This window comes from Ursus americanus, chromosome X, assembly GCF_024610735.1.
Source record: "Ursus americanus isolate L20-20 chromosome X, mUrsAme1.1.p, whole genome shotgun sequence".
Lineage (NCBI taxonomy): Eukaryota > Metazoa > Chordata > Mammalia > Carnivora > Ursidae > Ursus > Ursus americanus.
Genome location: NC_142164.1, coordinates 78,943,093 through 78,970,624, shown reverse-complemented (window position 1 = coordinate 78,970,624; position 27,532 = coordinate 78,943,093). Strand labels below are relative to the sequence as shown.

Sequence of the window (27,532 nt, the reverse complement as noted above, 5' to 3'; positions counted from 1 at the left end):
TCCCTAACAGGGACGTTATGACAGACCCCTGCGGGATGAAGGAAAGAGCTCTATCCTGAACAATGTTGTGCACTTGCAGGGAGCAGGAAAGGTCCAGAGTGAGTGCTCTGAGGCACAGCTGGGGTGCTGCTTGACAGGACGAAAATGGGAGAGACGGGGTGTACCTGAGGCCCCGAGACTAGGGCTGGGGAGGGAGCTAAAGAGGCTCCTGGGGTGGAAGGGGATGCCTGGTGGCTGGCAAGGAGAGCACGGAGGTGTCTGCAGACAGAAGGGGTGTAGCACCTGCCACCAGAAGAGGGGGTTGGGGGAAAGGACAGGGCTGTTCAGAGGGATTTCGGCGGGGGGGGGGGGGGTTGCCAGAGACAGTGAGAAGGAAAGGCCTCTCCATTCTCCAGGATGCTGTAGCCTACAGTGGGTGCTAAGAGATGGCAGAGATGACAGGATCCATGGGTCTCATTTTGTGGATCTAGGACTCAACCTAAGACCCCAAGGGGCAGGATGCAGAAGTCACTGTGACCAGAGGTGACTAGGGTGGGTCAGATAACAGGCATCCCCAAGATCCAGCCCTGAGAGGTCACTCTCAGAACCCTTCAGTACCAGAGAACTCCCCAGCCCTGGGGTGAACCTGACTTCCGGATGACATGGTGGTGACTGCAGACAGCGAGGACGGCAAGACACCAGGCCTCTCCCCCACAGGGTGGATGGAGCAGAGATTCACTGTCACTGCCCACACAGCTGCCCTGAGCTGAAGATTTGTGGCTCTGTGTCACAAGGTGCCGCCTGTAGGCTCTGGGAGTGGGTGTGTGAGGCCTCTGAGTGGAAGGGCAGCTGTTACTAGGACTAGGAAACCTCTCAGCCAGTTGGGACTATGTTGTCAGGTGTGACATCCTTGAGCTGTTTGTGGTTGGTGTCTAGGATGAGAGCTCTCTGAACGGTTTGTGCGTCTCCACCCCAGGGTATGAGGTCTCTGAACTATTTGGTGGGGCGGGGGTGTCTTTGTCCAGACGGTTGGGTCTTTGAGCTGTTCATGTATCTGCATCTGAGAATGTGGTTGAGAGGAAGGCAGGATGGACCTCGCTCTCACAGGGCTTAGCACTAGGCCTGGGATTTCACATTTGCTGTGCTGTCTCCCATGCCTGCCCTGCTACCACAGGGATGAAAGCTTAGGGTACCCATCCTCAGGGAGGGCCTTTCCTCAGCCACATGCAGCTCCTAGGACCCCACGGTAACGATGCAGATGAAAGGAATATCTGCTGACATTACCCCCATCCCTGCTATGGGCCAACCCCTGTCACGAACCTATGTACATGTATTAACTCAGTTAATCTCTCCAACCCCTAAGGAGAAGGTCATCATTTGCACGTGAGGGGGCTGAGGCCCACGGAGGAAGGGCAATGTCAGCTCTTGAGGAGGGAGGAAATGGATGTGACTTAAGCTATTTGAAGGAGGCAGGCAGAACTCAGCACAGCAAGGCCTGGTGGGGAGTGACCAGGAAGGGGGAAGGGCGAGAGTTGCCCAGGGCCGCAAGGACCCTGTAACCAACTCACTTTCACTTTCAGGATGTCTGTCCCTCTGTCTCTCGTGCACACACCCTGCTCCCCGGCTCAATTCTTGATGTACGAAATGTGGAGGTGGTGGTGGAAGGTAGAGAGGTGAGGAAAGCACCTTGGTGCATCAATTTGCACAAAGCCTCAAGCAAACCTAGACATTCCTGCCTTCACTTCCCTCCTTGCAGCATTTTTGGGCACTGAGTTCAGCAGGAGGCCAGTCAAGGGCATGAGGGGGTGGGAGGAATCATGTGTACACGTAAGACTCCCCATAACTGAAACGTGTCCTTGTCCTGAGGGGCAGAGGGTCCTGATGTAGGTCAAGGCAGTGTGACTGAGGCCCAAGACCACAGGCAGCTGAATTATTATGTCAGGTACATCTTTTGCTCTGGGGAGACATCCCGTAGCAGACCTGGGGGCCCACCGGTGGGCACTAATTCAGTGGGGACAGTGTGTGGCCAGAGAGTCTCTCTGTCCTGGGCTCTCTAATGCTCTTCTTTCTCTGGCTTCTTTGTGCCTGTAACTTTGTCTCTGTTGCCCACCCACCTGTGTGGGACCTCACTCATGCCAGAGGGCCCTTGCTTGGCCTCTCCTGAGGCTATCATCCTTTGACATAGATGTTCATGGGGAACCGTGGGGGGTCGCTCATGGGTCTATGGGACTTTCCAAGGCAGGCGTGTTCAGCCACAGAGGGGTAGAAGGGAGGTTCTCCCTTGGGGCAAGCAAGGAGCTGCTCCCCATACACTGGGTGCCCTGGGCCTCTGGCCTCTGAAAGAACCCTAGGGGCTTTTCTACTACAAACAAAACAAAAAAACCCAAACCAAACCAACAAACAGAAAAACCCCAAAACCAAAACCTTCAGGGCTCAAACAGAGTAAATCAAAGTCCTCACCAGGGCCCTGAAGTCACTACAGGATCTGACCCCTCCCACCGCATCTCCTACCTCTCTCCCTCAGCCATGTTGAGCCAGCCACACCGGCCTCCTCACTGAACCTCATACACCCTGGACAAATTTCCACTCCCGCGCTTTTCCACTGGCTCCGACTTCTGTCTGAGATACTTTTCTTGCAGATACTCATCTCCTCTAGGTGTCTGCTCAAGACCTTCCTTGCTTGACCTGTTTCTAGAAATGGACCCCTCTATTTCATTTCTCCAATTTAATTTTAATCGCAGCAATTGCCACAACCTGACAACTTCCTTACGTTTTTGTGCTGTATGATCCCAATAGAACGTAAGCTCCGTGAGAGCAAGGTTTTCTTTTTTCCCTGTGTCCCTATTAATGAATGGATGAGAGCATGAATAAATAAATGCAAGGCTGTGATGAGACGCATACCTACACAGGCTAAAGGATTCTCCTAGGGAACATGTTCAAGGGTGACAGGATGGTGACCAAGTCGGCGGTCTTTCTCGGGGGTGTCCTCGGGGGCTCTTGGGAGATGGCCCCTTCCCTAACAGAACCCAAGAGTCCGCTATCCCTCTGACCTATTACTGAGAGGCAACCAAAGGCCTGCCCCGCACCAGGCCTCTAACACCAGTCCGGTGCTCTGTCTTTCCTGCCCCTGTTCCCCCACTACACCCATTCCGCATTGCCCAGGGAGCCACAAGCCAGCACAACGCCCAGCACATTAAAAACGCTTGTAACGCTCCCTGGTACAATGGTGGCTACTGGAGGGAGGTCAATTTCAGCTTAGGAAGCTTTGTTCCCGAGTCCAAGACTGCAGCGAGCTGCGGGGTTTGCATCCTGGCTTTGTCCTCCCTCCCTTTGCAACCAGCCTGGAATGGCCCATGGCCATCTGCATCGACCAGCCATTCCAGGTTCGCACCACCAAGGGGCGCTCGAGATGGAACAGGAAGAGTCTCCGGACGTACCTCTCCGGGGCGAGGAAGGAGGACCGTCCACGCCGGGAGGTGCCACCAAGAAGGGGGCGTCCGATTTTGGAATAATCCATTGTGTAGGTGACACCTCTGTGGGTCCGCTTACACACCGCGTGTGGCGTCGGCCACGGATCCCAGCGGAGGCGCTAATGGCGCCGCCGGGGCCTTCCCCACACGCTCCACTCCATTCTCCTGGCCCATTTGAGCCCGAGTGGACACCCGGTCTGAGGCCGCAGCCTTCAGTCACTTCGCCGATGCCACCCCTCCGTCTCTACATGGTCAGGTCCAGCTGGGCAATAACCGGGAGACAGATTGGCTCTCCACTGTAGGGGGCGGGGTCAGAGACTTTCTAGGCGGTGACTGGTTCCGGCGAGATGGCCGGAGTAAACCCTTCCGGGGCGCACAGTGCCTCCGGATAAACCCCCCGTAGTCCCCGCCTCCGTCTTCGCCTACCCAGTTCCCATTGGTCGTTGGGCTGGGACGGGCACGACGATGGCAGAGCTGATGCTCGGAGTGAGGGGTGTGTGTGGTGTTTGTGTGTGAGTGCGTGCGTGGGTGTGTGTGTGCGTGCGTGTGCGCGGTGGCCTTTCAGAGGGTAGAATTTTTCTCTCCGAGTTGAACTACTCACCGACCGACTGCCCCGAGGGGCTGAAGATGCTGCCCCAGTCGGTGGCGAGGTTCGGCGCAACAGCTGGCTGGTAGCCGGTGTCTGGCGCTGGACGCGCGCGGTGACTGTGCCGTCTTCACGTGAGCTCTTTCAGTCTCGTTCAGCCCTAACACAAGCCTAGTGGGGCGCGTCTGGCACGGCGCCGTCAGTCCCACAGATGCAGTCAATTAACGTCCAGGGCGAGGTCCGTGGGCTTAGTTGGCGACCCTGCCTAGGAAGTAAAGTGTGTCAGGCAGTTTGGGGATGTGTATCGCTATAGATAGGTCAGTACGGATGCAGTTTGGGTACATTTGATCTTTCTGAGCCTTTGGGGGGATTGTGAGTGAATGGGATATGCCGTCTGAGCGGATTGTGTACGCCATGGGATCAGGTGTTTCAGGCTGTGTGTACCTGTATACCTGGGGGTGCACTTTCTAAGGTTTTTGTGCATTGGTGTCCCTGGGTTTGAGATCTCTGTGTTGGCGTCTGCACCCTAGGATGTGAGGTCTCCGAGCTGTTTGTGAATCTGGGTTTCAAGCTGTGATGTCTCTGAGCTGCCTGGGCTGGGGGGCATTGTCTTAAGGTGTAAAGGATCTGAGCGGTTTGGGAGCTTGTGTCCAAGGTGTAGGTTGTCTGATTTGTGTGGGGGCTTTATCTGAGGGTTCTGTGGTGTTTCCGAGTTACTTAAACTTCTGTCTTTCTGGTTTTGGAGGTCTTTGTATTAGCTTGGGAGGTGTCTGCATGGTTTGGGAGTCCCTCTAGGATGTGACGTATCTGAGCAGATTTAATTTGTGTCCTAGAGTGAAGACGCTGGTCTGTTGGGGTGTGGGAATTGTCTCAGTGTGTATGATCTCTGTTGCCTTGGGGAGGCTGTGATGCACAAAGGTGTGAGCTCTTTGTGCGGAAATTTTCGGAATCTTTTTAAGGCTGTGTCCAGTGATCTGTTTTTGTCGTCTCTGGGTATCTGAGCTGTTTGGGGTCTGTCTTGGAAGTAAAATCTTTTACCTTAGTGGTTTGGGGACCTGGCAGATAAGATTTCAAGGCCCAGAGCCCCAAATCCTGGTTGTGTCATTGGGCAAGTCACCTGTCTCCTGAAGCCTAACTATGGATCATAATCAATAAAGTGGGGCCAGTGCCTGTCTTGGAGGGTACCTGTGCAACTTAGAAGTGTGTGTAAAGGTCCTGACTCCCAACCACCTTCCCCCAAGAATTTTCTGATCACCTGCTGTGTGCCTGAGTACTTTTCTAGGAGTTGGGAATACAACACAGGACAAAACTGACAAAGTCTCGCATTTCATAGAGTTAGCCAGTAAGTATATATTGACCATCAGAGGGTGGCAAGTGCTACATAGAAAAGGTTAGAGGAAAGAATATGTGGGGTGCATGTTGTTATTCAGGGCGATGAGGGAAGGACTCCCTCAGACGGTAATGACTGAGCAGAGGACTGAGGAAGTGAAGGAGCAGGCCGTGGACCTACCTGCATTGTTAGAGTGTTGCAGGCAGAAGGTACAGCAGGTGCAGCAGTGCTGAGGGAAAATCCCCTGGGTGTGTTGCTGGATATCAAGGAGTCCTGTGATGCTGGTCAAAGTCCTCGTCGCTGGCTTTGACCCACAGAGCTCATCGAAAGGTGTCTGGTGTTGGTGTCTCTGTTTCTCCCACAGCCTGTGAGGGAAGTGGTCTTCATCCCCATTTTACAGACAAAGGACCCAAGGTTCCAAGAAGTACACAGAGTCTGCTCTCCTGCTTACACCTGACATTGCTAAAAGAGGGGGAGACCTTGTGCTCCGTCGCAAGAGACAGAGGGCTTGAGTGTCAGAGCTGCACGGTGGACGCCATCCACGCTGGCTGTCAGCCAGCCAGCTGATATCAATGATAATACGGGAATCATGACCCTCGTTACCTTTATACACTTGATGGAGGTCAGGACTGAGAAAGAACAGGGGTAGAGAAGACAGGCAGGAAGAGAAAGCTGGAGAGCAGTGAGGAAAAAAAGGCACTGGCTTCATGATATTGCCCAGATTTGGCCCAATTCACCTTAATTAACTGATCGTATTGAGGTAGATTGACCTCTTCCCCTCCCCTTTCTTCCCCTTCTCTTCTGTGCCTGAGCAGTTGAGCCCTAAAGCCATTCGGTGCCACAGAGCAAGGCAGGTGTCCGTGTGTAGGGGCATCCCATGCTTGAGGAGTCAGAGCCCAGGCACAGTGAGCAGGGCATCCATACGTAGGAGCAGGCTGCGTTAGGGACAGAGCCCAGGGTGGTGAGGACGATGTCCCTGGGGGTTGGATGGGGGAGAAGGGTAACTGGCTCAAGGATTCTAACTCGAGTGGTGTATGGACGTCAAGGTCAGGGAATGGTTCAGCAGAGCATGTGAGGGTGGGCCACTGTTGTGCAGGAGGGATGGCTTCTATACAGTGGGATTCATCCACTCAGTAAATGTATAAGGATACTGGGAGACATGACTCTCACTTTTGGAAAAGGGAGTTTCAAATACAGAAGGGAACAGAAAACAAATTCTGAGGTGTTACATTGGGATTGGAGGTCTCCGTGTAAACTCCTGCTTTTTGGTACGTGTGTGTGCATTATGCATAGATCGATAGATACAGGCGTACGTATGTGTGTATGTTGGGATGGCAGAGGAAAAGGAGAAATGAGCCTGGCTCAACTTGTGGTACCAGTAATAAGGGACAGTTCAAGGAAGGATTGGCGGATGTCAGCAGGACACAGAAAATCGCTTGAAAGGGCTCCCACTGGAGCATACTGGGGATAATTTTGTTTTTTCAGCTTTATTGAGATACTATCGATATATAACACGAGTAAGCTTAAGGTATACGAGGTGATGATGTGATAATGTATATACTGTGACATATTTACTATGTAAAGTTAGTTAACAGTCTGTTCTTCACATAGTGACTGTTGTTTTGTGGTGATAACATGTAAGATCTACTCTCTTAACTTTCCATATCTAATACAATATTGTGAATGATCGTCACCAGACTATCTATATATGTATTAGATCCCCATAACTTAGGGCTGGAATTTTGTACCCAGGACCAGCGTTCCCCCCAACCTCTGGCAAACACCATTCTCATCTCTATTTCTATGAGTTTGCTTTTTAAATTTCCACATATGTGAGAACATACAGTATTTGTCTTTCTCTGTCTGACTTATCTCAGTATAAAGCCTTCAGGGTCCATCCATGTAGTTGCAAAAGGCAGGATTTTCTTCTTTTTTATGGCCAAATAATATTCCATCGTGTATCTCTAGCACATTTTTCATGACCCAGTGATCCCTCCACGGACACGGTTGTTTCCAAATCTTGGCTGTTGCTGCATAGTAAATCATAACATTGGTGTCACTCCTCCAATGTTCTTTTTCAAAATTATTTGACGATTCTAGTTCTTTTGCCTTTCCACCTAAACTTCGTAATCAGTATATATTTCCAAAAAGTCCTACTGGGATTTTTGATTGGCATTGCATTAAAGTGATGGATCCCGGGGCACCTGGGTGGCTCAGTCGTTAAGCATCTTCCTTCGGCTCAGGGCGTGATCCCAGCGTTCTGGGATCGAGCCCCACATCAGGCTCCTCTGCTGGGAGCCTGCTTCTTCCTCTCCCACTCCCCCTGCTTGTCTCTCTCTCACTGGCTGTCTCTCTCACTGGCTGTCTCTGTGTCAAAGAAATAAATAAAATCTTCTTTAAAAACATAAAGTGATGGATCCCTTTGGGACCTAGTGACATCTAAATTTTACTGACCTTATCAACCCATGAACACAGTGTGTGTCTCCATTTGTTCAGGCCTTCTTATACTTCCTTCCTCAGCTTTTTGTACTTTAGGGCATACGGATCCTGTGTATGTTTCACTAGGTTTGAGGGGGGACGCTATTGTGAATGCTATGTGTGAGTGACTTCTGCTTTTTGTTTTGTTAGGTAATTGTTCATAGCTAGCATGTAGAAACTTGCTTGACCTTCTGTGTTGAGCTTGTATGCTGCAACAACGTTGAATACACTTGTTAGTTCTAGAAGGTTTTTTTTTTTTTTAATTTCATGGGATTGTCTATGTACATAATCCTATCTTCTGTGAATTGGAACAGCTTTATTTCCTCCTTCCTGATCTTTGTTTTTTCTGTCCTTTCTGGAATGGCTAGGACTTCCAGCAAATATTGAATAACAGAGGGGAGAGTAAATATCCTAGCCTCATTTCTGGTCTTAGGGAGAAAGGATGTAGTGTTTCTCCATTAAATAGGATGGGAGGTGTAGGGATTTTTGTAAGATGCTTCATATCCAGGTTAAGAAAACTCCCTTCTGTTCCTGGTTTGTGGAATGGTTTTATCATGAATGGCGGTTGAATTTTGTCAAATGCTTTCTCTGCATGAATTGATACGATCATGTGGTTCTTTTTTTGATACACTAATAGAATTGATTTATTAATTGATTTTTAAATGTTTTTAAAGATTTTATTTATTTATTTGACAGAGAGAGAGGCAGCGAGAGAGGGAACACAAGCAGGGGGAGTGGGAGAGGGAGAAGCAGGCTTCCCGCGGAGCAGGGAGCCCAATGCAGGGCTCGATCCCAGAACGCTGGGATCATGACCTGAGTCGAAGGCAGGCGGTTAACGACTGAGCCACCCAGGTGCCCCTATTAATTGATGTTTAAAAGATTTATTTACTTATTTTTAGAGAGAGTGAGAGCGAGAGTGAGCATGAGTGGGGGGGGAGGAACAGAGGGAGAGGGACAAGCAGTCTCCCTGCTGAGCATGGAGCCCAAGGCCAGGCTTGATCCCAGGACCCTAAGAATATGACCTGAGCCGAAACCAAGAGTGGGACGCTTAACCAACTGAGCCACCCAGGTGCCCCTATTAATTGATTTTTGAATACTGCACTGCCTTTGCATTTCCAGGATAAACCCCACTGGGTCATGTTGTATTATTCTTTTCTTTTTTAAGATTTTATTTATTTATTTGTGAGAGAATGAGAGAGAGAGCATGAGAGGGGCTAGGGTCAGAGGGAGAAGCAGACTCCCTGCTGAGCAGGGAGCCTGATGCGGGACTCTGTCCTGGGACTCCAGGATTGTGACCTGAGCCAAAGGCGGTCGCTTAACCAACTGAGCCACCCAGGCTCCCTGTATTATTATTTTTATGTATTATTGAATTTGATTTGCTAGTACTGTCTTTGCCTGATTTCGGTTATCAGGGTAATGCTGATCTGATCAAATGATTCAAGAAATATTCCATCTCTTCTATTTCCTTGAAGGGATTGTATAGAATTGCTGTTATTTCTTCTTAAATGTGTGGTAGGATTTTCCAGAGAAACCGTTAGGGCCTGGAGATTTCTTTCTTTTTCTTTTCCTTTTTTTTTTTTTTTTTTAAGATTTTATTTATTTATTTGTCAGAGAGAGAGAGAGGGAGACGGAGAGACCACAAGCAGGGAGAGTGGCAGGCAGAAGGAGAACCAGGCTCCCCGCTGAGCAAGGAGCCCGACTCGGGACTCGATCCCAGCATCCTGGGATCATGACCTGAGCAGAAGGCAGACGCTTAACCCACTGAGGGACCTAGGCGTCCCAGGGCCTGGAGATTTCTTTCCTGAAAATTTTTTAAAAATAAAATTTTTTAAATAATATGTGTGTTTTTCAGATTACCTGGGTGGTTTTTGTTTTTGTTTTTGGTTGAGTTTTAATAGTTTGTGTCTTTCAAGCAATTGTTTGTTTCATCTAAGTTGCCAAATGTAGGTACATAGAGTTATTTGTTAGAATCCTTCCAATTTCTGTGGCGTCTGTTACCAGTTTCTTTGCTCATAGCATTAAGTTGTATCTTTCCTTATCTTTCTGTGTCAGTCTGGATAGAAATTTATGAATTTTATGGTTTCACTCATTTATGGAACATAAGAGGTAGGAAGATCGGTAGGAGAAGAAAGGGAAGAAGGAAGCGGGGGTAAACAGAAGGGGGAATGAACCATGAGAGACTATGGACTCTGGCAAACAAACTGAGGGCTTTAGAGGGCAAGGGGGTGGGGGATTGGGATAGGCCGGTGATGGGTATCAAGGAGGGCACGTATTGCATGGTGCACTGGGTGTTATACGCAAGTAATGAATCATGGAACTTTACATCAAAAACTTGGGATGTACTGTATGGTGACTAACATAACATAATACAAAATTATTATTAAAGAAAAGAAATTTATGAATTTTATTGACCTTTTCAAAGAACCAGCTTTTGGTTTCATGGACTGTTCTTTTCCTGGTACCTGCTCTAATGTCTGTTTCCCTTATTTACTTGCTTTGAGTTTATTTTTATTTTCTTTTTCTAGTTCTAAAGGGCGAGGCTTTCATTATTGATTTGGATCCTTGATTCTTTCTAGTACAAACATTTGATGCTGTACATTTACTACCAGGCGCTGCTGTAGCTGCATCCTGCAGATTTGGATATGTTGTATTTTCATTTCCATTCAGTTCATCTGATAAAGGGTTAGTATCCAGAATATTTTCTAATTGCCCTTGAGACTTGCCCTCTGCACCGTGGATTGTCTAGAAGCGTATGGTGTAATTTCCTTGTGTTTGGAGATGTTCCTCTTCACTTTTTCTTTCATATTGGTAGTTTTTCTCTTTTGCTCAGACAACGTTCTCTGTATGATTTCAACTGTTTTATAACTTGCAGTATTTGTTTTATGACCCAGGATGCAGGGTACCTTGGTGAAACTCGCATATGCCCTTGAAAAGAATGCATATCCTGCTGCTGCTATGGGAAGGGTTCTGTACTTGTCACTTACATCCAGCTAGTTCACAGTGTTGTTCCGTTCATCCACATATTGCTAATTTTCTTCTGTTCCTTCTGATTACTGAGAGAGTGTTGAACTCTACAACTATCCTTTGTAGATTTGTTCATTTATCCTTCCGTTCTGTCTGATTTGGTTATGTATCTTGAAGCTTTGTTGTTGGGTGTTGTGCAGAGAAGAGTTAACATAGCAGGCCTGAGACCACTATCCTTGCAGAGATCAGCACGTTGGCCCTTACCTTGCATCCGAGAACTTGAATTTCAGAAGGCTTCCCACCGTTCCCTACCCGAGCGGGATGCTTTACTCTTCTTAAACTGTCCAAACAGTATGTTTCGTGCCAAACACCCGCTTTCCTTCTGGAACTCTAAAATCTTGGTACGTGCTAGGCAGAGAGTGCCTATGTGACCAGCCCCCAAACAAACCTCAGACACGGTGTTAGTCATGAGCTTCCCTGGTAGACAACGTTTCGTGTGAGTTGTCATGATTTGTTCTGGGAGGCACAAAGAGCATGACTCTACTGGGAAAGGAGTCTTGGAAGCTTGCACTGGTTTCCTCCAGATGTTACCCAGGGGACCTTTTTCCCTGGGTAATTTTGCTTTGTATCCTTTTGCTGTAATAAATCTTAGCCCTGAGGATGACTGTATGCTGAGTCCTTTGGGCCCTCCTGGGGAGTCACCAAAGCAAGGGTGGTCTTGGGACGTCGGAAACAGCGGTGGTAGCCGTGGGACTCACTAGCAAGAACACCCTGACTCACTAAAATATGGTGAAAGATTTCGTTGAGTAGGAAGGGTGATGCGGTAGAGATGATGAACCTTTTGTGCCCCAGTGACTGTGGATATACCCATGGGATGAAACACCAGCTGAACTGTTTTGAGAGGGAAATGTTACTTACAGAATGTAAAAAGAAAAGATCCACCTCCAGGAGCGTTAGCTCACCGCGTGCCTTGGCTGCTTTAGCCATGCTGGGTGATAGGAGGGGAGCAAGTGTAGCCACCTTACGACTTGGGGCTTTATTTTCTCAGGGCCAGGGAAAAGGATACAGACCTTCCCAAAGGTGAGCTTTGGGTCAGCCAAAAATGTTGAAAGTTTAACTTGCTGTCTCCTCCCAAGTGGGAGGAAACAAATCTAATCCATTCCCTGAGCCGGAAAAAGCTTTCCATAAACTAGAGGCAAAGACGGGGGGGGGGGGGGGTGTTTCTTCACCTGGCTTACTGCTGCTGTGGCTTCCCCTCCCAGCATTCCAACCAAGAAGCCCCCTGGCCCCTGTGTGGTCACCTGGTAAGTATCAGTTTACTGCTAGCAGTTTTGATAAACTTTCAGTGAGAGGGGGAAAAGGGAGGATTTCAAAATGGCTTCGAACGTTGTGGCTGTTGGCGTCTGGATGTATCGAGAAAATTGATTCAGGATGTGAGGCAGGGCCGCTATTCAATGCAGCTGCGCCCAGCAAGGGAACGACCTATTCTAGCCTGGTCGCCGCATGAATGAGAGAGACAAAGGGGACAGGAGATGATGTAAACCCATTTTGAAAATGTTGAAAATTCAGGATTTCATCCTGACAGTTCTTAATGATCACGAGTCTTTGTCGTTACGTAGTAGGATTTTCTATGAAAATGCTTTTGTCCCTTTTGATAACAGCCCCTCCATACAAAGGGTTTGGAGGAGAGTGGAGGATAAAGAAAGAAACGTAAAGGTTCCATTTCAGAATTATACACACTGATTTTGTAACAGTGGAGAAAACACAAACCTGGCACCTGGGGAGAGGCAGAGGGGGGAAGCAAAGACATTAATGACCTCTGTTTGTCCAGACTGTTCCTGGAAATGGGCTATTTTTTTTTTTAAAGAAATACTCACAGAGCGATCTTGCCAAGTGGCTGTGAGTGCTTTGGTGCAAACTGGCTGCTGAGCCTCCAGCCACACCTGCCAGAGCGCTGACTGTGGGACAGCAGGCATGGCCCCGGCTCTCGGGCTTTGCACACACAGCACTTCCACATGACCTCCTGCCTCAGAAAGAGGGCGAACTGGTGTTGGGGACAGACCATACTTTCGGAACTGACTGCCTCCAGGCAACCCTCTGAAACCAAGGGCTCAGACGGATATTCCGAGTGCACGGGGAGTCCTGGAGGGGAAGGTCTCATGGTGGGAGGCCACGTGGAAGCCCTGGTGAGCTGTATCGCCTGATTTGTGTATGTCCAGCTCTGGGCTCCCTAACAATTGTAAACTCTGTTTCAGGAGTGTCACGTGTGCCCTCTGCGATTACACTTGCTGTGTGTGTGCTCTCACTAGCCTGACACTGCCTCAGCCTGGAAGACTTTCAGGTCAGCTTCTGCTTCCCGACCAGAGAGTGTGCTGTGCCTGAATTTGTGCCTCAGGCCAGCTAAAAACAAGGTTCATACACACACTTAAGCAGTAAGTTATCTCTTTTTCTACGTTAGACTTTTATGGGTAGTGAGAATTGTTTTAACTGGTCAAGTCTGGGACCCCTGAGGGATGTAATGGAGATGAGTTCCACAGGCTGCTGTTACCCTGCTTCATGGGTCCTAAGACGGAGACCCGTGGCACTTGTGTCCCACCCTCCGCAGCCTGACATGCTTCAGCCTGGACATGGTTCTGTCAGATGGTTCGTCATTATGACATGGGGTCCAGCCATTCCCAGTTTCCTTCGTTCCACAAGTGTGGACTGACCTTCTGTCAAGTGTCAGGTCCTCTGCCCTGAGGACACCAAGATGAACTGGGTGTGTTTCCAACCTTCCAAGAAGGAGGTAAGAGTCTGGTGAGGGAGACAGACGTGGAAACAAAGTGGTGTGGTTAAGTTAAGCTGGTTTTGTTCAGCCACTCCTGGCAGATGACAGGATGAACCTCTCCCAGTGAATTCTTTCCGTCCTTTCCCAGCATATCCTGCAGAAGATCCATCTGGCGCGTACACTTGGGTTGCCCTCATCCCGTTTCCTCCGTGCACAGCCGCAGCTATCAAGTGATACTGGCATGTGGTCGCAGACTCAAAGCCAGGAAGGGAATGGCTTTCGCTCATGTGTTTTCCAAAACGGTCAAGGGTAATTGGTACCTTTCCAGGTAAAACAACATGCCAGTTTCCCTCAATTTACAGGAGAGTTACATTTATGGAAAATCCAGTGTATTGAAGTCTCTGCAAAAAAGGTTTGCATCCCTACAACTTTCCCTTCCTAAATGCCAGTACCTCCGTTTCATCATTTCAACAATCAAAATTGCCCTCTAAGCTTTTCAAAATGCGCCCGTATTTTGGTGTAAATATTATGTATTATGTGGTTTTAAACCACAAGAAGATGATCTTATGCAGGAAGCCCCCAAAGCCTCGTATTCGCAACCAAAGGATAGGAGTGTTGTCATTGCCTGCATTTGGTCAGAGGAAATAGCGTGGCAGCATGGAGTAGGGCACACTACCACCCAGAAAGGATTCCGGGCACCTTCATCTTCTGTCTGCTTACTGTGATGGGAAAATGTTTCAGGGACAGCTGGGGTGTGAGGTAAAGCTTTGTTCCAGGGGTCACCACTGCCACGGGTTGTCAGCGCCCAGGAAGGTTTTGCAGTAGTCATGGTTCTTAGCTCCTGGACCTGGGGTTCTCCTCATGGATGAGAAGCCTTTCCAGGTGCGGACCGTAGAGTGAGGGGCTGGGCTAGGGCTTGAGGCTACTGTCCTGTTTGGGACAGCAGATGAGATCACAGACAGACGACAGCTGAAAGGAGAAGAGGGAGACGGTCTTCTAAAGTCAGGGGCAGGTTTCTGGCAGGTGAAGGGAAAACATTATCCCCAAGTTCTGGTTGCTCCAGGCTGACGTGGAATGGACTGTGGGTGCAAGAATGAACCGAAGGCTGAGAGGAGGTGGGGATAATAGATCACATAACCTCACATCATATGGGTCACATGGTCCCCGAGAAAACCCATGCCATCGTGGGATCTAAATGTCATCTCCTGTCACCACCACCCCCCCCCACACCAGCCATGAAGAAAATGGTTTTGAGATAGACAGACAGAAGCCTTCAGGGAGAAAGGCCAATGTGGTCATGGTGTCTTCTCGGAAAATTCTCTGCCCTGCCCCTGGTTTGACTCTCACACTATGTTTATTATGTCCTGTCTTCCTGCATGCTTTCAAGCTGGACTTCTCCTGTGCCTGTCTGTCCAGAAAGTCAGTACATTGGAGACAGGCTTGCTCCCAAAGGGGGTTAATAAAGTTCTTGAGTGTTTCCTGGGCAGAGATAAAAATGACAGATTCTAGGGCACAGTTGTGGCCACACTAAATGAGATTCACTGGGTGTGGATCGCAGCATGTGCGTTTTTTAAAAGTTCCTAGGTTCTGACTCATGTGGACAACTTGTCTGGGAACTACTGGAGCAGGGGAATGGTCGTGTTTTTCCTGCCGCCAGGCTTCTCTCTCCATTGTGAGGGTGCGGAAGCGACCACAGTGTGGTGCCTTCTCTGATGCACAAACCCAACACCTTCAGCTAGGAGACTGACGCGCTGTCTGCTGTACTAAGGAGGCTCTGAGAATTCTCCTGAATCCAGTCCTGTCGAGCTCCCGTCTACGTGATTGCTGTTGAAGTCACGTTTCTGTTTACTGCGCACTGCCATGCTATAAAACGAGTTTGTGGTATATGTTAGCCGTTATTCTAAATTTTTTGCAGTGACCATTGGATCTTGAACCATTGATTGAACAGATACAGAGCAGGGTGAGTTTTCCACAGCATCTTCAGACCTGTGCGTCCACCACTTACAGCTGGGTGACGCTGAGCAAGTTCCTTAACACCTGTGAGTCTCGTTTCCTGTGGCAACATGGAAACACTAGTTAGTGGTAAAGGTAGCTACTTCTTGGGGCAGTTTAGAGCACTGACTACATTAAGGCAAGGAAAGCTGTCAGGACAGTGCCTGGCATGTGGTGAGCTGTCAGGCAGTTCTAGCTGCTGTTCCTGTTGTCGTTCCCACATTTCCCTGAAGCACGTTCCAGACAGATGGTGTCAGGACTACCTTTGGCTCACTGGAGGGACTTGGCACTATCACGTCAGCTCTTCAGGAACTCCAGAATCGAGTCGGGGTTGGGGGAGGGTGTTACAGGGGAGGGCGTATTTTTCTTAGCATAACGAGTATTCAGCTCTCCCTTTGGGTTGTTATGAAGTCTGAATGGCAACTTCTGTAGGAAATTGGAACAAATGGCCTGTTCATACGTCGTGTACAATGGTTGGAAAAGCAAGTGATCACTGGATAAGGATAGAACACTAGTCTGTGAATTTGCATAATCATGTCAAAGAGTGAAATTTAAAGGCCAGAGAACCTCATCATGTGGCTTCTTTTCTTGCTGTTAGTTCTATTGAATCCACTTCTCCTGCATCAGATGGTCACATGTGAATCTGGGAAAGATATGAAACTGTTACTAGTCAAATTGTCATTGGTAAGACTTTCTCATGGAGTTTTCACATGGCCAGTTTTATTGCATGGATTTTTCTCTTCCACAAATGTTCATTATTGATTTAACAAAAGGCCGATGTATTAAAATTTTCTGAGCTCCATCATGAGGAGAGGGTAAACAGTGTTTTGGGGGAGTCTGAGGAAAGGGGCAGTGGCAAGGGAAGGGGAGAGGGCGAGGTGAAGGTGTACAAGGGGCAGGAAGAGAGAAGTCGTGGCAGCGGAGGGGCAGGAGGGAGGGATGAGGGGCAGAAGCAGAAAGCAGAAGTAAAGAGACATAGGAATAGAAGGTCACACGTCAGGAGGCTTACTATAGGCCTGGCATTGTTTTTAGCTCTTTCCCTACAGATAGAACTTTAAAAGTCATTGAGTAGGAACTGCAACACTGGGAGGTATTTTTAAGGTGAACGTCCCTTTTTACAGACCGGGAAACTGAGACATGTAGAGGTTAAGAGGGGAGGTAACTTACCCAAAGCCACCTAGCCAGCAAGGGCAGAGTTGGGGTTGTACCCAGGTCAGAGAGAAACATAAAGAGATGTGGGGTTTGGCCCTAAACTGCAACGCACCTCAGTGTCCAATGTCCTCTGGCTCAAAAGGCAGGTGAACGTGTGCAGCAGCTTCATCTGATTACACTGGATCTGGGTATGGATTGAACATGATGTCTCCTCAGTACATGAAACAGTATGGGGTGACAGGTCACTCTAGGCACATCACTAAGTGGGTATCTGCTTCCTATCAAGGTCTATACTTGTGGACGTCAGCGTCAGTATCCTCATCATTATCGTGATGGACAGTAGTTTATGGTATAATGTTCGGAAACAAAACAACAGATAAAAGAGTGTAGATGACCTCCCCACTCCAGTCTTATAATTTAAAAAATGCATAGAATGAAGTCTGGAAGGGAGTACACCACCTAAGTCATTTTCCCTAAGGGTGAAACTCTAGATAATTTGCAAATAACGTTTTAGTCACTGTTTTATTTGCTGTTATATCTTCATTGTTATAGCACAGCCAGTGTTCCTGTTACAAGTTTTAAGTCGTTTCTGTGAAGACTCCGGCTTTGATATCCTCGCCAGGTGACAAACCAGTCAGGGCGTTTAAAGCAGAGAGGAGCTAGGTGGTACATAGAGGGGAGCAGTGGGGGAAGTAGAGCGCTTCGGATGGAAGGTGAGCTAAGTCTGCCAGGGCTATGAAATCGCCCCAGATGCTGCAGGCCAAAACCAAACCAAACCAGACAACAACTTGCATGTCCCTAGAGGAGACCGTTGTGCCACTGAGAGGAGTATCTGCGTTAAGATTTCGTAGGCTTTTGCTCTCTTTTGGCCCCTGTGGTGCAGCGGGGCAGCGTGTGGTTCTTAGGAGGCAGCACTGCTTTGCGCCGTGCTGTGGATGAGAGTGGCAGCCTACCTGAAGCGTTCTCCTGTTGTGGGCCAGCTGGAGTGCTTTTCTTGACGTCTGGAAGCTTACAGATTCAGGAGAGAAAAGAGAAAGGAAATACACAGTACAGTAGTTAGCTCCAGCTCTCCTCCAATAGATCCCTGCCTCGCAAGTGAGCCGCAGGCACAGGTGTTGTAGTCATTGGTTGGTAATTAGCAGGGTTGGGTTGGGAGACTCAGAGAAGAAACACGGAAGTGAATCCAAGGTGAGAAAACACATCAAGAGGGGACAGACATCGAAAATCCCATTTTCTGGCCTTGGCTTCTCTGCTAAGAAACTAGTGTGCTCCATTATTGTGGGGAGAGGGCACCGTGGCCCGAGGTCTGGGAGGGAATCAGTGCACTTGGTGCTGAGCATTCTGAGGACCCACCATCAGCAGTAACAAAGGGACACTGAATGTGTGAAGGCACAAGGGTCTCAGCCTTTACCATAGACTCAGAAAGCATCTTAGCCCTGATGAGAGTAATGCTGCTTCACCTTACCGAAGCTCAGAGCCGCCGTCTCGCAAAACTGCTGGTACTCCTCCACCTCCTAATCCAGCTAAGGGGGTCTGCCCCGGGACTGCTCACTGATCGGCAAGAGTACGATGGTAACCGTGTGTGTGTGTGTGTGTGTGTGTGTGTGTGTGTGTGTGAGAGAGAGAGAGAGAGAGAGAGAGAGAGAGATACACAAGGGGAGAGACTCTGTTCATTTCAGTGTGATTCACCAAGTTCCCAACTACTGTCTAGGCACTGTGTTGGGTGCCTGGGGGATACAATAAAAAAAGAAGACACTTCCCTGCTTTTGTGGAATTTATGCCAAATAATAAGAGAATAGTTCATCTAACCATCATACACAGAAACATAAAAATTACACCTGTGATTAGTGATACCAAAGAGGTGCATTTTATTGAGGTGTGATTGATAGGTAGAGCTGTGTGTATTTCATGTGTACAACTTGAAGAGTGTGTATGCAGATGTAGGTCATCACTGCCATCAAAGACAGTAGATGTAGGCATCACCTCCGAGAGTTTCCTACCACCCCTTTTGTTCTTCTTGGTGTGGCTGTTATATTATTATCGTTGGTGGTAAGAACACTTAACATAAGATCATCTTTTAGCGATTTTAAGTATACAACACGGTATCAACAGCTAAAGGCACTGTGCTGTAGAATAGATCTCCAGAACGTATTTATCTTGTGTAATTATAACTTTCCACCTTTAACCATCGCTTCATCATTTACCCCTGCCCCAAGCCCTCGCAGGGGCCCCACTGTTCTGTGCTCTGCTTCGAAGAGTCTATTTTAGATTGCATATATAAGTGAGATCATGCAGTCTTTCTCTTTCTCTGTCTGGTTTAATTTATTTAGCCATCATGCCCGCCAGGTCCACACGACATGCTCGGGTTTTTTTTTTATAATAATATTTTTTTATTATATCTTAGTCACCATAAAGTACATCCCTGGTTTTTGATGTAAAGTTCGATGATTCATTAGTTGCGTATAACACCCAGTGCACCATGCAATACATGCCCTCCTTACTACCCATCACCAGCCTATCCCATTCCCCCACCCCCCTCCCCTCTGAAGCCCTCAGGTTGTCTCTCAGAGTTCATAGTCTCTCATGCTTCATTCCCCCTTCGGATTACCCCCACTTTCTTTATCCCCTTCTCCTACCGATCTTCCTAGTTCCTATGTTCCATAGATGAGAGAAATCGTACGATAATTGTCTTTCTCTGCTTGATTTATTTCACTAAGCATTATCTCCTCCAGTGCCGCCCATGTAGCAGCAAATGTTGAGAAATTGTTCTTTTTGATAGCTGAGTAATATTCCATTGTATATATGGACCACATCTTCTTAATCCAGTCATCTCTTGAAGGGCATCTCGGCTCCTTCCACGATTTAGCTATTGTGGACAATGCTGCTATGAACATTGGGGTGCATATGGCCTTTCCCTTCACTACATCTGTATCTTTGGGGTAAATACCCAGTAGTGCAATGGCTGGATCGTAGGGTAGCTCAATTTTTAACTTTTTAGGGACCTCCACACGGTTTTGCAGAGTGGCTGTACCAACTTGCGTTCCCACCGACAATGTAGGAGGGATGCCCTTTCTCCCCATCCTCTCCAGCAATTGTTCTTTCTTGCCTTGTCAATTTTTGCCATTATAACTGGCGTGAGGTGGTATCTTAGGGTGGTTTTGATTTGAATTTCCCTGATGGCTAATGATTTGTAACATTTTTTCATATGTCTGTTAGCCATTTCTATGTCTTCATTGGAAAAGTGTCTTCATATCTTCTGCCCATTTTATGATTTGTTTCTTTGTTTCTCGTGTATTGAGTTTGAGAAGTTCTTTGTAGATCTCGGATACCAGTCTTTTGTCTTTAGTGTCATTTGCAAATATATTCTCCCATTCCGTGGGCTGCCTCTTAGTTTTTTTGACTGTTTCCTTGGCTGTGCAGAAGCTTTTGATCTTGATGAAGTCCCACAACTTCATTTTATCTTTTGTTTCTCTTGCCTTTGGAGATGTGTCATGAAAAAGGTTGCTGTGGCCGATGTCGTAGAGGTTGCTGCCTGTGCTCTCCTCTAGAATTTTGATGGATTCCTGCCTCATATCGAGGTCTTTCATCCATTTGGAGTTTATCTTTGTGTATGGTGTGAGAGAGTGGTCAAGTTTCATTCTTTTGCATGTAGCTGTCCAATTTTCCCAGCACCATTTATTGAAGTGACTGTCTTTTTTCCACCGGATGTTTTTTCCTGCTTTATCAAAGATTAGTTGCCCAAGGAGCCGAGGGTCCATTTCTGGGTTCTCTGTTCTGTTCCATTGGTCTATGAGTCTGTTTTTGTGCCAGTACCATGCTGTCTTTGTGATCACAGCTTTGTAGTACAACTTGAAATCCGGCATTGTGATGCCCCCAGCTTTGTTTTTCCTTTTCAACACTTCCTTGGTGATTCGTGGCCTTTTCTGGTTCCACACAAGTTTAAGGGCTGTTTGTTCCAGTTCTTTGAAAAATGTCATTGGTATTTTGATCGGGATAACATTGGAAGTATAGATTGCTCTGGGTAGCATGGACATTTTAACTATGTTTATCTTCCGATCCATGAGCATGGAATACTTTTCCATCTTTTTGTGTCTTCTTCAATGTGTTTCAAGAGTGATTTGTAGTTTCTAGAATATAGATCCTTTACGTCTCTGGTTAAGTTAATTCCAAGATAACGTATGATTTTTGGTGCTATTGTAAATGGGATGGATTCCCTAATTTCTCTTTCCTCAGTCTGATTGTTCGTGTATAGAAATGCAACTGATTTCTGAGCATTGATTTTGTATCCCGCCACATTACTGAATTGCTCTACAACTTCTAGTAGTTTGGGGGTGGATTCTTTTGGGTTTTCCATATAGAGTATCATGTCATCTGCGAAGAGAGACAGTTTGACTTCTTCTTTGCCGATTTGGATACCTTTTCTCCCTTTTTCTTGTCTGATTGCTGTTGCAAGGACTTCTAGTACTATGTTGAATAATAGTGGCGAGAGTGGGCATCCTTGTAGTGTTCCTGATCTTATGGGAAAGGCTTCCAGCTTTTCCCCATTGAGAATGATATTTGCTGTAGGCTTTTCATAGATGGCTTTTATGAGATTGAGGAACGTACCCTCTATCCCTACATTCAGAAGGGTTTTAATCAGGAAAGGATGCTGTATTTTGTCAAATGCTTTTTCTGCATCTATTGTGAGAATCATATGATTTTTGGCTTTTTTCTTGTTGATATAATCTATGACCCTGGTAGATTTGTGAATGTCGAACCACCCTTGCATCCCAGGGATGAATCCCACTTGGTCATGATGGATACTCCTTTTAATGTACTGTTGGATCCTATTAGCTAGGATCTTGTTGAGAATTTTGGCGTCCATATTCATCAGGGACATCAGTCTGTAATTCTCCTTTTTGGTGGCGTCTTTGCCTGGTTTGGGGATCAAGGTAATATTGGCCTCATAGAATGAGTTTGGTAGCTTTCCTTCTGTTTCTATTTTTTGAAATAGCTTTAGGAGAATAGGTATTACTTCTTCTTTGAATGTTTGGTAGAATTCCCTGGGGAATCCATCAGACCCTGGCATTTTGTTTTTTGGAAGGTTTTTAATCACTGTTTCAATCTCCTCATAATTAATTGGTCTGTTTGAAAAATCAATTTCTTCCTGTTTCAGTCTTGGTAGTTTTTAGGTTTCCAGGAAGGCCTCCATCTCTTCCAGAATGCCTAATTTATTGGCATAACGCTGTTGATAAAAGTTTCTAATACTCCTTCTTATTTCCTTGGTGTTGGTTGTGACCTCTCCCTTTTCATTCATAATTTTATTACTTTGGGTCCTTTCTCTATTCTTTTGGATAAGTCTTGCCAGTGGTTTGTCTATTTTATTAATTCTTTCAAAGAACCAACTTCTAGTTCTATTGATCTGCTCTACTATGCTCCTGGTTTCTAATTCATTGATCTCTGCTCTAATCGTTATCAACTGCTTTCTCGTGCAAGGATTAGGCCTGTTCTTCTGTTGCTGTTCCAGCTTCCTGAGGTGAGAATATAAAAACTGCATTTTAGATTTTTCTATTCTTTTGAGTGAGGCTTGGATGGGTATGTATTTTCCCCGTAGGACTGCCTTTGCAGTGTCCCATAGGTTTTGGACCGTTGTGTTTTCATTCTCGTTGGTCTCCATAAATTGTTTAAATTGATTTTTGATTTCCTGGTTTATCGAATCATTCTTGAGCAGGATGGTTCTTAGTCTCCAAGTGTTTGAGTTTCTTCCAAATTTCTCCTTGTGGTTGAGTTCCATTTTCAAAGCATTGTGGTCTGAGAATATGCAGGGAATAATTTCAGTCTTTTGGTATCAGTTGAGACCTGTTTTGTGTCCCAGAACATGGTCTATTCTTGAGAATGTTCCATGGGCATTAGAATAGAATGAGTATTGTGTTGTCCTGGGGTGTAGTGTTCTTTATATATCTATGAGGTCCAACTCGTCTAGAATGGCATTCAAGACTCTTGTTTCTTTGTTGATTTTCTGCATAGGTGATCTATCTATTGCTGGTAGTGGAGTGTTGAGGTCCCCTACTATTAACGTATTATTATCTCTATGTCTCTTTATTCTGGTTAAGAGTTGGCTTGTGTATCTTGCTGCTCCCCTGTTGGGGGCATAGATATTTATAATTGTCATATCCTCTTGTTGGATACATCCTTTAAGAATAATATAGTGCCCTTCTGTATCTCTAACTATACTCTTTAGTTTAAAATCCTATCTGTCTGATATGAGAATTGCTACCCCAGCTTTCTTTTGAGGTCCATTGGCATGAAAAATGGTATTCCATCCCTTTACTTTCAGTCTGGATGTATCTTTAGGTTCAAAATGAGTCTTGTAGACAGCAAATGGATGGGTCATGTCTTTTTATCCAGTCTGCAACCCTGTGGAGTTTTATGGGATGGTTCAAACCATTTACATTAAGACTGAGTACTGAGAGATATGATTTTAATGATGCCATGTTGCCTGTAAAGTCTTTGTTTCTATAGATTGTGACTTTCTCTTCTGTATCACTCTTGGGGCCTTTTTACTTTTGTAGAATCCCCCTTAATATCTCCTGTAGGGCTGGTTTCGTGATTATGAAATTGGTCAGTGACCGGCGATTCTGGAAGGTCTTTATCTCTCCATCAATTCTGAATTGCAGCCTTGCTGGCTAAGGGATCCTTGGCTGCATGTTTTTCTCTGAAAGAGCTTTAAAAATGCCCCCCCCCAGCCCTTTCTCTCATTCTGGGTCTGTGTAGACAGGTCTGACGTAATTCTGATACCTTTGCCTTGGTACGCAAGAAATGTCTTTGCCCTGGCCGCTTTCAGTACTGTATCCTTGGATCTAATATTTGCGAAATGCACTATGACGTGACGTGGTGTAGGTTTGTCATGGTTGAGCTTCGGAGGGGTCCTCTCTGCCTCTTGGACATGAATGCTTGTATCCTTTGCTAAATTACGGAAGTTTTCAGCTACAATTTGTTCAAATATCTCTTCTAGACTTCTGTTTTTCTCCACCCCCTCGGGAATGCCAATGATTCTGACATTGGAATGTTTCTTGAGTCAGTAATCTCCCGTAACCTACATTCTTGAGATTGGATTTTTTTTGAGCCAAGTTTCTGTTTTAGCTTTCTCTTCTAACCCATCCTCCAGTTCGCCAGTTGGTCTTCTGCCTCATTCACCCTGGCCATCAGAGCATCTAGTTTTGACTGCATTTCATTCACAGTATTTTTACTTTCTGCCAGATTCACTCTCATTTCCGCCCCTAGAGATTCTAAATTCTCGTTAATATTTTTTCAAGTCTACACATCATCTTGACCATTGTTACTCTGAACTCCATTTCTGATAATTTGGTTATATCCATATCCATTACTTCTGTGGCAGAGGCCACAGACTCATTGTTTTTTCTTTGCTGGGGGGCATGTCTTCTCGTCATTCTGATGAAGAGAGGTTGTGGGGTTGCCCAGAGCCCAAATTATTGACCAGGACCCAGGCAGTGTGTACTTGTTTTATAGGGACCTTAGGGATGTGGGCTTCTTGAATTTTCAGCCTGCCTTCTGGGGGAGGGGCCTGCTGCACCGATACTCAGGCAACCCTGTTTGGGTAGAGTCTCCGTGTCCCCTGCGAGGGGGGATGGGGACGGGCACACTGTGAGCCGGTATTTCCAGGCTTTTGTTCTCTGGCAGCTTTCCCTGGCGTTTTGCTGTGCCTCTTCTGAGAGTCAGAGCAGCAGTAGCCGAATCCCAGCCTCTGTCTCAGAGCAGAGGGATCGCAGACCGCTCTCCACTGGGGTCTTCTGGCCACTTTAACTCCGTTACTGTTGGTGCTGCTCAACCCTGCAGCGTCCCGGGATGTGCGCCCCACAGCCAGCGTCCCAGCCCTCGCTTCCAGGGCCGGCAAGTCTCTGTCCTTTGTGTTTCTAACACCGCCAGCCGCCCCCACGTGCTCCGAAGCTCCATTTCAGTGTGGTTCACGTGCACTCCGGAGCTCCGGTTTTCAGACTGGTCGCGTGCGTTCCCCGGCTCACGTCTTAGTCTGCTCTCTCACAGTCCACGAGTCCGCCCGCTCCCCACTGCAGGTGGCTACTGCTTCCCAGCGCCCGAACACGGCGGCTCCCTCCCCCTTCCGTTTATCTTCCGATATCTGTGCGCGGCTTCACTGCTTCCCACTTCCTATCTTAATACTCAGCGCTGGAGATGTTCGTTTGTAGAGGTCCAGATGTATCTTCCTGCGTCTCAGGCTGATTCAGTGGTGTTCAGGATGGTCTGGTACCTATCCAGCTCGACTCAGGGGACCAGCTGAAAAAGGGGTCCCCTACTCCTCCGCCATCTTAACGCAGAAGCGGACGACATGCTGTTATCCACAGAAAACCCTGAGGACTCTTACAAAAACCAAACCAAACCAAAACAACGGTTAGAACTAAGGAACAGATTCAGTAATGTTGCTTTCATCTTAAAAAGAATTTACTGCATGTGAGGTTCTTGGTCGTTGAGCATTTTGAATGATTATCCCACTTCCTTCTGGCCTCCATTGTTTCTGCTTAGAAATCTGCTGTTAATCTGATTGGCTTTCCCCCCTCTAAGAGAGGGGGGTCATTCTCTCTTCTTGTTTTCAAGAGATTCTCCTTGCCTTTGGCTTTCAGCATTTTTACTAAGCTATGTCTGAATCTCTTCTTGTTTATCCTGCTTGGAGTTCCTTTAGTTTCTTTCAGGCAGTATAGCTTTGAATATTTTTTCTGTTCCTTTCTGTCTGTATTCTGGCACTCTCATGTGCCTCTGTGAGTGTTGTTAAGAGTGTCCCATATTTCTCTGCAGCTCAGTTTATGTTCCTCATTTGTTTTCCTCTCTTTCTTCAGATTCCATAACCTCTGTCTGTCTTCAAGATAGCTAAATCTTTCTCTGGTAGTTCAACTACTGTTGATCTCCTGAGTGACTTTTTTTTTTTTTAAGATTTTATTTATTTGACAGACTGAGCACAAGCAGGGGGAGAGGGAGAAGCAGGCAGAGGGAGAAGCAGGCTCCCCGCTGAGTTAGGAGCCCGATGTGGGACTCGATCCCAGGACCCTGGGATCATGACCTGAGCCGAAGGCAGACACCACCCAGGCATCCCTCCTTGAGTGAATTTTTTACTTCGGTTATTGCACTTTTCAACTCCAGAACTTCTATTTGGTTCTTTTTGATAACTGTTCTCTCTTTATTGTTATTCCCTAGTTGATGTGACATTTTCATCATACCTTCCTTTACTTCTTTGATTGTGGTTTCCTTTTGTTCTTTGGACCTATTTATAACAGCAGCTTTGAATTCCTTGTCAAATCTGACATCTGGTTGCAACCACAGCCAGTTTCTGTTGCTCACTTATTCATACTTTCCTGGGTGTTTTTTTTTCTTTGTTTGTTTTTATTATTTTTTTGTTTTGGTCTGGAAACCAGACCTCCCTACAATAGTCCGGTTGCTACGCTATGTAAAATATTATAGCAATTCTGGGTACTGGACCATCCTACCCCTTCCCAGGTTTGTTATTGCTATTTGCTTGTTTAGTTGTTTGGTGTCTGGCTGGTTTATTTTAGTGGAGTCTGTTTTCACACCTTATTCTCCCCCTAGCCTCACCCTCCATCCTAGCTGTGTTATGCTTCAGCTGTTACTCCTCAGGGAGAGCCGACTCGGGTATGCCCACTGTCACCCTGGGATGAGTGCTTTTGGCAGGGCCCTCTTTGTCTCTTTCCCTGACCAGACCCAGCTGTTTGGGCCCACTAACTGGGGGCTGCTTCTACTGTATTCAGCAGTGCCCTGGCAATGTTGCTTCATAATATAAACCCGTGAAATCCCTGATCCTTTGAAGGGCTAGCTGTCAAAGTTAATGTTTGAGATTTTTTTCTGACCCTAGGCAGGTTCCTTCCAGCTATCTATTGTCCCTGATTGTCTCAGGTAGTCCAGCCAGCCTACAGTTGTTGATCCTCTGTGTCCAAGAATTCCACCAATCTCCTCTGGGTTGCCTTTTACCACAGCCTCCAGTGTTTCGAAAGTGCCCCTAGGCCTGACCTTCAAAAACACTCCATTGCAAATAGAATTCATTCCTCTGAGACGGGCTATCTGCTTCAAACCTCTGAGCCACAACTCTGTAGTTGGGGAGTGGGGACGATGGTGGCACACTTCTCTTCTGTTTTGTGTGTTATCCTATGTAGTGTTGCTTTTTACAATGTCCATTTTTGAGAGTTTATGGCTGGTACATAGAAACAATTGACTTTTGCATACTGATTTTGTGTCTTGTTAGTTTGCTAAACTGGCCTCTTAATTCAGGTAACTTTTCTGTGGATTCTTTTTATGGATTCAGGTTTTGCCTGTGAATAATGACTCTTTCTTTCTTTCTTTCTTTCTTTCTTTCTTTCTTTCTTTCTTTCTTTCTTTCTTTCTTTCTTTCCTTCCTTCCTTCCTTCCTTCCTTCCTTCCTTCCTTCCTTCCTTCTCTCTTTCTCTCTTTCTCTCTTTCTTTCTTTCTTTCTTTCTTTCTTTCTTTTCGATTTTTTTATTGGCTAGAACAGGCAGTAAACTATTGACTAGAAGTGGCAAAAGGACACATACTTGCTGTGTTCCCTGTCTTAGAAGGGAAGCATTCAGACCTTCACGATTCATGATTCTATTAGCTTTAGATCTTTTCGTAGATGCCAGTTATCCATTAAGGATGTTGCCATAGACTGAGTGAGTATTGCCATCTCCCCAGCATCCATGGTGAAGCCTTTCTCCAGTATCAGGGTAATTGGAGGTGGGGCGTTTGGGAGGTGATCAGGTCATGAGCACGGAGCCCACATGAATGGCATTAGCACC

General features: G+C 46.7%; 1 protein-coding gene across 9 annotated transcripts in view; it reads left to right on the top strand.

The window, feature by feature from the left end:
- Positions 1–3,933: 3,933 nt before the first annotated feature.
- LOC123779640 (protein FAM156A/FAM156B-like) overlaps positions 3,934–27,532 on the top strand; it is a 53,340-nt gene continuing 29,741 nt past the window's right edge. For 3 of the 9 annotated variants that reach the window (XM_045777979.2, XM_087859831.1, XM_087859828.1), the window contains exon 1: positions 3,934–4,169. The gene's annotated coding sequence lies outside the window, so the exon portion shown is untranslated. Of the gene's footprint in view, positions 4,170–10,076; positions 12,112–12,431; positions 13,240–27,532 lie in introns of those variants that run through there. The other 6 variants (XM_045777975.2, XM_045777976.2, XM_045777978.2 and 3 more) reach the window with 4 other exon arrangements.